Source organism: Meriones unguiculatus, chromosome 15 (genome assembly GCF_030254825.1).
Source record: "Meriones unguiculatus strain TT.TT164.6M chromosome 15, Bangor_MerUng_6.1, whole genome shotgun sequence".
NCBI classification, from domain to species: Eukaryota; Metazoa; Chordata; class Mammalia; order Rodentia; family Muridae; genus Meriones; species Meriones unguiculatus.
Genome location: NC_083362.1, coordinates 37739137 through 37749632, shown reverse-complemented (window position 1 = coordinate 37749632; position 10496 = coordinate 37739137).

Below are 10496 nucleotides of genomic sequence, written 5' to 3'. Positions count from 1 at the left end.
ACACCAATCTGCAAAGAAAGGAAAGGGGACTGCACAGAGATCATGCAGAAAGCACTATGGCACATGTCAGACACAAATTTTTTGAAAAGCCATAATGGAAATACATATACCCTTATTTTATTTCCCATCAATATTTTTTTATTTCTGAGGGTTTTGTTTGTTTGTTTGTTTTGTTTTTTGTTTTTTGTTTTAGCTTTTTAAGTGGCTCTGTAAGTCAGAGATCAAAACTGGCAAAAGGCAGACTGGTGTAGGAGAAAACTCAAGCTGGGCAGAGAGGACAGAGTAAAAGTATCACTGCAAGAGCTCTTGAGACCTATGTCCCAATTCTCTCTTCAACTATTCATTTGAAAGGACACAAAATAAAAACCTTATCCACTTAAGATCAGTACTTCCAAAACTACCAAGGTAAAAACTGTAAAATGAACCTTTCCACGAGGTCAACTCTAAATGAAAGAACTGTTTTCTGAATAAATTCCCCTCTGCAATGGCAAGCAGAGCAGCCACTCCAGAACAGTGGAGAGCTTTGGATTTTACCTGCCAAGCTTTTTATGCCAGGTGGAAGAGTTGAAAGAGATGAACAAGAGCCATTTGCAAAGTTATCTTTCTCATGCTATACCGAAATGTGTTAAATTTTCAGATAAAAAGAGCCTGGCTAATGATAAATAAAAATGATTAATAGGGAGAAGACCTTAAATTGATCAGACCAAACTATCTTGGGGCAGTCAAATAAGATACTAGAGGAGAGTAAACGTGTTTTAACTGAAGATATTACATTATATGTATATTCATTTTTAAAATGTTATTACTCTTTTCCTCCTTGGCTTAAGAAAAACAAAATAGACATTCCAGTGGTATTTAATTGTACTGGAGGCGGGGGGTATTTGGTTTGGTTTGGTTGTTTTGTTTTTGTCTCCATTGAGCCCATCAAATCTGTGTTGGGCCCAATGAACTACTCCAGAAAGGGGCTATGAGAACAGAACTATATTAGGAACAACAAATTTAGTGCAAGAACAGCCTTAGCTAACTATAAAGGAATCTTCCCATTGTAAGATCTTCCACAGTGAGTACATGGAACCCTAGCAGAAGGCTTGGCATGTGCTTTTAATTTCTGAGCAGAAACTGCTATACAACCCAACTGTAAGAGCTCTGAAGCCGAGCAACTTAGTCTACTAGTGACTGGTTCTTAACTTGTGGAAATCTACCTTATCCTTCCCTTTTATTTAATGTTTTGAAACTTGTATGGAAGGAAACAAGAAAATGAGGGTCACCTGGGATCGACAGGCCAAACACCGTCTTGGTAAAGTAGCTATTCTTGTAATTTGAGAAGTCTTTTCCAAGCACGGGTATACCCTGGGATATGGCCAAGGCATGCTGAAATTGTGCTAACAAAATATTCTGGTAGTGGACGCATCCTGGGTGGAGCATGAGTTGCCTTGTTTTGCACTATATTTCAGAATTAGTGGCATGTACTCCTGACTTTCTTGTCATAATCTAGAGTAGAAAACAAAACGATCAAAGACTTGTAAGATAGTGACAAAGGCTTGCCAACCAGCAGGCATTACTGGGTGTTTTGGACTGCGCTTACATCTCCTGAGAGAGCTGTCCACTCTATAAATCACTCATATAACAAATTCCAGGTGTACCTCTCAATCTTGGAATCCCCAAATAGTGCATACCTTCTGAAGCAAGACCACTTGCTGCCTTCTGTCTCATTAAAGGTCTTGTGATCAGCAGCAGGGTGAGTCTTGCTGACCATCATGAGGTGCACTTGAAAGAGGGAAGAAGAAATGAAGAGCCTGCCTGAAAGAGTCCTGTCACCAGAACCATTTATAGCACTTGTAAACTTTTTCCCAGTCAGAAAGAAAACTTTTCTCCCTGCCTTGCAGATATGACTTTACACGATAGCTTATATATAATTTAAACTGAAAAGACACCCTACCCTCCCAGATTAAAATAATAGCCTTTAGTTCACCCATCTCAGTGAAATACAGCAATGTAGGAACAAAGTCATTAACATCATCGTGTGTATGTTAGTGTCTGTGTGTGTGTGTGTGTGTGTGTGTGTGTGTATCTGTATCTTTAACCAATCAGGCCTTCGGATGCTAAAATGCTTGATTGGTTAACATTACTATGAATGCCTCTTAAAAGTTAATTCCAACTCTCAAAATTAAAGAATTGCCCAGCTCTGCAAAACTAAAACAAGAAATGAAGTTCAGCATGCAAGTTCAACAGAAGCAAATACAAAAATTCAAGAAGGTTATGTCAGATTTTAACTTCCCTATCATTATTAATTTAATTTCCAGTCATTATGATAATGCCAAGCATTTAGAATGCATTTGGTGTTTATGTAAATGGAATTACTTCTCAAAATTACAATTTCAAATTAATATGCTATTAAAAATGTCACTGGAAAGTGCTTTTATTATTTTGCCGGTGAAATAAACGTTCCCTGTTTCTTTTTATAAATGAAATTTCAGCATTTAAAAAAAATCTTCCTTAGATTTTGAAAACTGTAATGTTTCTGTTTAAGAATTCTCCTTATGTTACATTAGTGCCGTGTTCTTTGACAGCATAAAAATATGCAAATCTAGCCTTTTAATGGTGATTTTTCATTTGTTGCTGTCATTTAACTCGGAAATAAGTGGTGCTGTTGCAGCTTATCACTTACAACACTGAAGTCACTGAATTTATGTTTATGTTCAGAACAGAGCAGTTGACACAGAAACAAACACGTTTAAAATACCATCTGTGCCACACTGGCTCCTTCCTCAAAGGATAATAGAGCTGTTGAAGTTCAGCCTTGGAGAGACACTCAGACTTCTGGGGCAGAGAAGACACACTTCTATGTAAGAAAAATGAGCAGCTGAGGTTTGCTCCGTTTGGACATTGGCCACAGAAAGGAAGGGAAAGAAAAGAAAGGGAGTGTGTGAAAACCACAGCCTCCTAGGAATCTCCATGTCTGCTCCAAGAGATGCCACCCAGTTTTCTGTGCGGCCGCCTCCCAGTCTGCCCAGTTGGCTCCCTGCCTCACTGCCCACCTCTCCCCGCAACCTCTCCGTGTTACACAGCTCTCCATCTGTTGCTGGTTTCCAACCTGACGCGATGCTTAGGACACCCCCCCCCCCACCGAATGCTGTCTGCTGAATTATGTGGGAGTGGCACTTTTCATGGCTGTTGCAGCTGATAGAGGCAGGCAGCTGGGTGGGAGGAAAGTTGGATGGCACAGCTTTGCTGAAGCCACATGCCATGCCTAGCAAGGCTGGCTCTCAGCAGGGAGCTGATGTCTGATCTGGGCAGTTGCTAGAACACAATGTAGGAAGCTTCCTACCATTCTGTACCGATGAGAAAGCGGGGGGGGGGGCTCCTGTTAACGGGTCAGTGGGTAGGGTATTGTACTGAATGATATTTTTCTTAGTTTGACTGGGATAAATGATGCTATGTAAGCAATTCCATACGCTCCACTCTGCCTCACTTTCCTAATGTGAGATACTTACTTTTAGACTCCATAAGCAGGAAACTAAGGTTTCTTTGTGGCCTCTGCTACTCAATCATTCTAACGTACTCAAACATTCCAAGGTAGTCAATCAGCATTCAGAGACCCGATAGCAGGCAATTATAATTATTACAATAGTTAACATTAATTGCGCACCTGTTCACTGATGAGACTGGAGTTAGGTGATTTACATGTTTGCTCTGCTGACAACTTGCTGGTGCCCTCCCTGCAGTCCTCACCCTGCCCCGAGGCCCCTCTGTGTTTTGGGAGGCTGACCGCTCTGGATTGTATCTTCAGCTCCCCTCACCTTTTATCTCTTAGGTGGCCTGAGCACACATGTATTTCACCTCCAGTAGAGCGCTGAGAAAGAAAAAACAAGCACAGGTACTACTCTAGCTCTGACCTGCCATAGCAAGTTGGCTGTGTCTTATCCAAGCTTCGAACAAATATCAGACACTTTACTGATCTGCCTTGTGCCCAGATATGGTAAATGTCCCTACCACAGCCCCTTGTCTGTCCCTTAAACACTGCCTTTACCTGTGGAAGCATCCCTGTTGTTAATCCTGCCCAAACACTCCGCCATGTGTGTCACCATCTCCTCCAACATAGTCGTCCTTTAGCTGGTGCAGAATTGCAAGTTCAGAATGCTTTACAACTTCCTGTAAGTCACATATTGAGTCACAAGGGCCAAAGTACAAACTCAAGCTTTTGCACTCTGTACAGTCCTTCTGCATGCCCAGGTTGACCAATTCTGAATTCATAGTAAGTATTATAAGCTGTCTCTTGATCTTACCACCATGAAAACCACTCTTTTTTAGACCATTGTTGTCCCATCATATTAAGAAGATTTGCATAGTTTTAGGTAACAAAATAATTCAAGCTTCACACAGAGAAAAAAAAGATAAGGATCTAAGGTTGTGGTGGGGGGCATTAAGAAGCTTCCTGATGCCTTCTTCCTGCCATTAAAGCCCAGTGTCAGCCTGTCCTTGACTGTTGCTTGCACATATTGATTTCTAATGAATAAAACACAACAAAATTGTGTTTTTAAACTGTTCCCATGTGTCACTTTCTCTGGAAAAAGTCACTGACCATGATCACAAGCCAGTGCTATGACATAGTTCATGAAGTAGGAACTGAAGCCTCTTAATAGCCACACAATTTAAGTTGGATGTGTGTGTCTCCTACTGGCCCTTCAGTAGTCTCAGACAATATATTGACAGTCACTTGTGACAATTATTAAGCTAGAACATTCCAAAGAAGTAATTTGGAGATTCTTGACCCATAGAAATTATGATTAATCAATAACTGTTGGTTTTACCCACTAGGTTTTAGAATAATATACAAGATGACAATAGGAAACTTACATAGAATTGGATACTGACATTCATTGCAGAGGAACAGGACCTTACAGGTGCCCCTCTGGGTGGATTCTGAGCCCGGTGAGTCTTATAAGAAGGTTGGACGGTGGAAATAATCAACACCTACTTGGTTACAGACAGATGGTGCAGCTCATCTACAGCCAGCTCTGTAGCAGTGCAGCAGCTGGTCCTCAAAAAGCCCCACCTTCCCTAGGCTCTCCATTCAGCTACCTGACTCCTATACCACTTGCATATTCAAGTCACATAAATTATATAAAGAATTTTTTATGAAGATCCTGCCCTTGCATAAGGCTAAATTCCATCAATTTCAAAATTGAGAAAAGGGTTGAAGAGAGTAAGAGGGTCAATAGCAAAAAGCGGTTGAATGTCTATAACTCTACCAGAAATCAAATGAAGGCCACCAGTTTCCCACCTACGCTCTATTGTTCTTATAGCACATGCTCTTCAAAGAAATCCAACTAACTAAGCTTAAGTTAGCTCTCTTCTTGTTGAAGGAGTGGGTAGAATAGGGTCATGCCATGTAGGGAAACATACATGAACATATTCCAAAGGGAACGGTAGGCCACCAGCTCAGTCACTGTGGTTTCCTTAATGGACTCCCTGCCTCCATATTTTTGCCTCTGATTTTTTTCCTAACATCCAGGCTCATGCTTTCTTATCCAGCAATCAGGACTACATAGTTAATCAAAAGTACCTGGTTCTGATAACTCACTAATGTGCTTCACACCGTAGACCTCGTGTTCAACCAGGACTTTGCATCCCTTCAAAGTCACATTTGAGAATGACTTATGACAGGACTTTCGCCTTATTATGATGATTACTTAGACCATCAAAGCTAAGATATAAAGTGTATCACGTAGATATCTTGCTTTTCAGTGAGAATATTTACTGTCACTACACTCTGCCCATGAGATACTCATGGTTCACAGCCTTACCACTCATGAAAAAGGCTACCTGGGTGTGTTTTCTGACATGGAAGAGAAAATGCAACTTTCCCTTTAAGAAGAGCCTCATCTTTTTGTAACCAGTATTTGTACACATTGTGCATGACTGCCAGAAGAGAAGTTATGACTTCCTAGTAGCATTCATACCAAAGAACAGAAGAAAAAGACCAGTTACAGTAGTGAAGAAGCCTTTAACATGCCTTGGCAGGGACTCAATGCTTTTTAATTCAGTGACTATGAAACACAAATGGGAAGCCTGCATTTGTTTAAATGTGTTCAGCAGCCTCCTGAGGTTGTGCTAAAAGAGGATGCAATGTTATCATCCTTTGCTTCACATTTGATAAATACCTCAGAAGCATTTTAAATTATAAAATAAAAAAGTCTAGAGCTATAGTTCAGTTGGCAGAACATTTACTAGCACGCATGAGGCTGAGTTCAATCTTCAACACTGGAAAGAAAGAACAAAAGGAAGGAAAGCGGAAGGAAGGAAATAAAGAAAGTTGGCAATTGAAGTCATATGGGAAATTTTTTAAATGTGTGAAAATTATCTGAAGAGCTGTTCTTAAGGAACTTCTGTACCCTAGTTCCATATTTTCAGATTCAGTTGATACACAATAGGTCCAACAGTCCAATAGTACTTATTAAATATTTAATAAGTACTCCCGGTAATTCTGATCAAAGACATTTGCCTGTACACTCAGTACAATATCCTTGTAAAAAGCTAAAGTCAGTTCAGACTCTAAACCAGCCATGCTAACTGAATACACAACGAACCCCCTAACTTGTTTGAACTTGCTCACATCACGAAGTCATTGTGCTGCCCAAAAGGAATTACTCCTGACCTGCAGCTTTCAGCAGGGAGGAAAAAGGCGGGTCAACCGAAAGTTCAAACGAGCAATGCTTATGCCAGGAGGCTGAAGGATCAGCTTAAGCATGAGCACCCCTCAGCCTGGGTGTCTGGAGAGCTTTAAAATACAAAGTAGAAAGGTCAGAAGCAGCCAAGGGGAGAAAAAAAATTCTAAGTGCTGGTAAATGAAGTGATAAAACATTTTGTTTGAACAAACAGTTACCATTTAAAACACCTTGAAAAGCATCCCATAATGCAAGTTAGTTCTGAAGCTACTAACGTGGTGGCTCTGAGGATACTGTTATGGAACACCCTGAAGATCTGCAGCCCAGTTGCCAACACTGCGTGCCAGGCACAATTGAACCTGCACCATGCTCTTGGTAGAGGTGTGCCTCTGAGGCGTGGTTATCAGGCACTGAATCAATCCATTCTCTTCTTCCACAGCTGCAAATATAGGTGCTTAACATAATAAACTTAAAAACTAAAACCCATCATTCAACTAACCTTGCCTTCTTCACAAACACCCTGAAAATAAGGAGCTTTCAATGGCTGGGTAGGTTTCAAAGATGGATGACAAAGAATTTTAAGAAGTTTATTATAGAGAATGGTTGATGTGGACTCAACTGGCCATAGTTGCTGACCAATGGAAAGGGATGCTTGAAGAAAGAAAAGACAATAGAAAAGTAAAGCTAAGCCTTGGATATGATCAGGCACAGTGAGAGGCCAAAGGCTTAACCTCAAGGAAATAGACTACTGGAATAAATGTGAAACTTCCTTTGCTCAAAGTTATTTTAGAAGAAGGAGCAGAAAGAAGAGGAAGAAATGGAGGAGGCAGAGGCAGAGGAGTTGTATAGTCAGAAATTGAAATTATAAGAAATTCAAAAATATAACAAAACAAAAAATGAACACCTCTACTGGTCTAAGAACTGGACATAAGAGAATCTTGTGGACTGTGTGGTGCTCTAGCCACCTTTCTCCTAGAGATTTCTCCGCAGTACTGGCTTCACATGATCCGGGGCACTGGTTTTGAAGGCAAACTCATTTGATTCTATAAGCAAGTACTGAATGCAGCTCTCTAAGGATGGGCTGAGCTCCACAGCACTTTCTGTGCTTATCCACTGAAGCTGGATCCCACTGCCCAAGTGGCTCTTCCTGCACATGTCGCTCAGCTCTCCCTCCGGTCTTCCTAGCTCATTTTATCAAATTAGGAAACTCTTATGGATCTAGCAGAACGTTAGTTTCCAAGAGACTACATGCTGATTACTGTGTGTCTCTTACAGAACCAAGTTACATGAAAAATACCCCATACCTCACGAATAGGTGGCATCATGCTTGGGAAGGAAACATTTGCTGAGGAAAATGCCAAGAAACATAACTTTCTGACCAGAGCGGCAACATCTTACCATATTTGCCTCTGATATTTTTTTCCTAACCATCTCTGAGCTATAGTGGTAGAATGTCTATAAATTAAGACAAGAGAAAGCTGACTTCAAGTTACCCAGGGACAGACATCAACCCCCCAAAGGGGAGAGGAACTAAATCATACTCTTCTAACCTTTAGTAGAATATTGGTCTATCTATTCAAAGTCAAGGATTAAAAAAAATAGATAAAACATTCAGGGGAATAACTATTCCAATATTGCTCTCTGTAATTTAAATAGAAAATGAAGCATGAAACAATATAGGTAACGAAATAATATTTACTCTCTATGAGCATCTCATCTAGTATGGAAATACATAGACTTATGTGCAAAGTATGATGCAAAAGAGGCTAATGAATTACTAGCTACAATATCCTCACAAGTCGGTCAGTGAAGAAGAGATAAAAATTTCACAGCACGTGCACTGAGTCCGTATCACATGAAAGGTATTCTCTGCCCATGCAATGAGCCAGTTCAAGCCAAATTAAAGTATAAAGGCAGATTTGCTGGGGGCAGCTCTCGGGAGTGGTGGGAGGGAGTGGTGGGAGGGAGTGACTGATCTCATGTGGAGGAGGTCAGTGGAGTGAGAGAAAACATGTGCGTGTGCATACAATCTCTTGTAAGAAGAGGAGTCAACCTTCCCCAGTGCATCTAGCCACATCAGGACTGAACATTCATTCGCGGGGGGGGGCTCCCCTTTTCTGGGAGGAGAGAGAGAAGGGAAGCAGGAAAGAGGGGAGCTGGGGGAACTGGGAGGAGAGGAGGGAGGGGACACAAGGATGTAAAGTAAACAAACTAACACGAAAAGTTTAATTAAAAAAAAAAAGGTGTCAAGTCAAAGGCTTCCACCAAAACCAAGAACAATTTCTAGGAAAGATCATTAACCTCCACTCACTTCCACCCTCTTTTGAATATCTCCACCCGAACAACAAATGTGGCTTCTGAAACCTGTAAAGGAATAAACAAAAATATGTGCATTTAGCCAGTGAAGAATTTACACTTACTCAAGCTATGAACTGTGAGTACTTTCAAGTTAAGGTAACTTTGCAAGCCTTATAATTCTGTCATTCCTTAAGGAGTTCCTATTAAGTTTTAAATGCTTCAGAGATTAAAAGGGTATATTAATGTTATTAGAGATTTGAGATAAAATGGCATGCCTTGCAGGGTATCTTTGCATTTAATGAAAACATTTTCATCACATTTCTAGTCTATTATGCTGGATCTTCATTTCAGACGTTGTAAGATAATCTTATTTTAATTAGAAGAGATATAGCAAGTATATTAGAGTAATACAGTTAAATATATTCATCAACTTCTTGTCAGTTAAAAATGCCTCTTGCAGAGTTTGTTATGCCAATGTGCTATCAGAGGTATGAGTAGAATTACGTATATAAATTCAAAATGACTTCCACAAAGACTTAAAAGTCTAGATTATTATTTTCTGAAGAGTCCTTATATAAACCTGTGTAAGAGTGGCACTGACCAATACGATGCCCACTGTCAAATACAGCAACTGAGTACTTGCAATGTGTCTAGTTTAGATTGAAATATTATTTCACTTTAGCTATTTGGATTGAATAAAATGTTTAAAATTGAATAAAACTTATAAATTTACTCTCACCAGTTGCTTTTTACTTTTTTAAGTATGGCAACCAGGATATTTAAAACTTCATGTATAAGATGAAGCATTTCTATTAGACACTGAGTGATGCCCTGTATCATTTAAACAATATATAAGATCAAGCTTTGATTAACTGTGATGTATTAACAATACATATAAACCCTAAGTTAGCTCTGTCTAGATTCCAAAATCTAACTCATTTTCCCACTGACCCATCAGTTAAAGGAAAGAACAGGAAAACTTTTCTAAACTGTAGCCCACAAGACAAGTCTGCAGCTGAGGAAAGGAACTGCTCAGAGCCTTCCAAAAGAAGACATGATCAAGGGCTTTCCATGAGCAGGTTGTGAAATGAAGTCAAAAGCATCTCATTAGAAAATCAGTCTTTAGTATCAATTACACTCATGACCTTGACATTCAAGAGGGGACTTTCCTCTTGTGTATTTAAATCTTAAAAGGGAAACAAATGATAGTGAAAGGTACATATATAAATAAGAAAGTTGTTTTTTGTTTGTTTGTTTTTATTTATTTATTTATTTTTAATGAACAAGCATCTCCAGGAACTGCCATAAAACTTGTGAGCCATGAAAATCATGTGCAGCAATCCAAACAGATGGCACATAAACAAAATATATAAATGCCAAACCAATAACTACGGGACTACGCAGTTTTTAAGATAAGATTTGGTATTGTCCAATAAAGGAAATGCAGAGCAGGGCAGCCTCAAACCGAAAACAAATGGTCCATGAGAAATCAACAGAGTTCCTCATAAGGGACACCAAAGCAGAAGATAC